The 2686-nt window shown below is 39.3% G+C and overlaps 1 protein-coding gene across 1 annotated transcript in view; it reads right to left on the bottom strand.

The window, feature by feature from the left end:
* Positions 1-2686, bottom strand: part of LOC107723561 (G patch domain-containing protein 8-like) — a 110468-nt gene that overhangs the window by 76215 nt on the left and 31567 nt on the right. The window lies entirely within an intron of this gene.

Raw genomic sequence — 2686 nt, 5'->3', positions numbered from 1 at the left:
ATACAGTGCAATCAGTTCGGACATCGCACAGTGCTCATTCAATAAATGCACAGCTAAACAGATGAGTTTTGAGTCTAGATTTCAATGTGACAAATGTTTTAGCACATCTGATCTCTTCTGGAAGCTGATTGCAACTGCGGGCCGTAAAATAGCTAAAAGCAGATTCCCCTTGTTATGTGTGAACCCTTGGATCGATCCTAATGATCTGAGTGGTCTGTTAGGTTTATTTTCAGTGAGCATATCTGCAATGTATTTAGGCCCTAGGCCATTGAGTGATTTATAAACGAGTAAAAGTACTTTAAAATCAATCCTAAATGTAACTGGAAGCCAGTGTAAGGACCCGAGGACTGGTGTGATATGCTCAGATTTTCTGGTTCTAGTCAGAATCCTGGCAGCAGCGTTCTGGATGAGCTGCAGCTGTCTAATGGTCTTCTTGGGAAGGCCGTTGAGGAGACCATTACAATAGTCTACCCTGCTGGTGATAAAGGCATGAACAAGTCCTTTATCACCACACACGCCACAGACACGACACCATTTTAGTTGAAAATGGTGTCGTGTAAACACCCTCTGAGAAGCAATAATTGTGGCCATAATCTGAATTGTGTCATATTTTTCTACAAATAACGATCCTGGTTTTTGATATGTATTACATTTTGACTTTCAGTCATGTCTGTAGAACATTCATCTTCATGTCTTTCCAAACCTTCATGTCATTCTTCTGTGGGCCACAAACATGTTGTTTGGCAGAAAAACAGTCTTGGTCACTATTCATTTTCATTGTATAGAAAAATAAGTAATGGTTAATGGTGACCCTTACGAAAAAGAAGTTTATTCAAGTGTGCTATTAGTATACTTCTTTTAAACTAAAAATAGGAAAGTATACTTTTAGTCTACTTTTTATGTACTTCTCAGAAATGGGCTTTATGTACTTCTCAGAAATATACTTAAAATGACATTTAAGTATACTTGACTTATACTCAGAAAAAGTCTAAATATATTTTTGCTATAATTGTGCTCCTAGAATCCGCGTTTTCATTGTTATACTGTAGAGGGCGCTAGTACACATCTTCTGTACAGAATTTCCAAAAAACACAAGTGAAGAAGAAACCGAAACAACAGATGCTTCCACATGTAATCTAACACGATCATCAGACATAAAACAAACTATCAGTATTCATATGTTCACTTTTAGTATAGTTGCAGTACAAGCTAAACATTTTGATGTAAACTAGTTGTGTACTCAACGTTTACTACTGTTATACTTAAAGTATACTTAAAAGTATAGTTTTATATACTAGAAAGTGGGCCAATTTAGTCCCAAGGAGTATTGAAATAGTACACTTACAAGTATACTACTAGTACACTGATATTTGTATACTTACTACATAAAGTATACTTAAAAATATACTTGAACTTTACTTAAGTATACTTACTAAAATAAACTTGAAGTATACTACTTTTTGGTAAGGGGACTGAGGCTGTCAACATTCCATCTTCATCTGTTGTGTTCCACAAGATCTATTTATTAAATGCATTGCTATTTTCACTTTACGCCTTGTCTAAAATATAAACCAGTGCTGCATTAGTGATGTGCTGATGAGAAAAAACCTAGAGTGGGTGGATGTATGTGCATGATGAAGGTATGAGCTTCAGAGAAAAGGGTTGGAAGGATGAATGTTTTATCTTGCTGCTCTGATGCCAATTTCTCACATGACTGACAAAGGTGCCAGATTCATGGCAGTGTTTGTCTTCTTCAGCCTGTCAGAAAGCCATTCTGACCAATCGAGTGACAGCCGAAGCCTCTAATCAGAGACAAACGGCACACCGCTGGTCCACGGACACATCCCTCACGTAGGCCACCGTAAATTGATTGGCATGATGTCGAAATACTGTATAGCACTCGGATCCCTGCTGTCCAAAACCTATCCGTCTGCTGTCATCTTTTCTGCCATAGTGTCTCCCTGGTTCTGGTTCTGATATAAACAAATGTTGAAAACAAGCACAATGAACATGCTCGTTTCCTTAGCTTCCTGTTATTTATCTCTGCTTCACTCTCTACCCCCATTTTTATGGCTGTGCCAAGGAACTGTCATCAAGGGTATTTGTCCGTGCTGATATAAAACAGCCGGCCTGTCTCACTGGATTTCCAATGACATACCTTCAGTCTTCCTAACTCAACACTGACACGCCTCTTTTCCTGCACAATACAATACTGCAAAATAGAGATGGCAAAAATACTTTGGTACCAAGTCAATACTAATATGAAGAAAAGTAACCAAACCAGTCATTTTGTCAAACAAGTGCTCACTTCGGTTTGACTGATGAGCGGCTGTCTGTGAGCAATCAAATGGACTTCTTGGTCAATTTCTTTGTTGTTGTTGCCGATATATTAATGTGAACATGGTTCCCTTTCATGGGAACTTCGAACTGCGTCCTCTAGGGGTCGCTATGGGGAACGCCTCGTCGTGACCCGTGTCTGAAGCATACATTGAAAAAACACCAACTCGTTGGCCGGCGACAGCCATGACGTCACTACTGGTGCGACTATAGTATAAATAGGCGCCGGGAGCACACATCATTCTCTTCTTCGTCTTCACTGACCGGTCTGTTTGAAGCGTGCATTCCAAAAAGCAAAGTAAGAGCTTTTTCTTTCCTACTATGGCGAGCACTAGCGAAGCGTTTAGAA

The sequence above is a fragment of the Sinocyclocheilus rhinocerous genome, unplaced genomic scaffold (assembly GCF_001515625.1).
Source record: "Sinocyclocheilus rhinocerous isolate Xijiao unplaced genomic scaffold, SAMN03320098_v1.1 scaffold241, whole genome shotgun sequence".
Classification (NCBI taxonomy): Eukaryota; Metazoa; Chordata; class Actinopteri; order Cypriniformes; family Cyprinidae; genus Sinocyclocheilus; species Sinocyclocheilus rhinocerous.
This window is presented reverse-complemented; position numbering and strand designations above follow the sequence as displayed.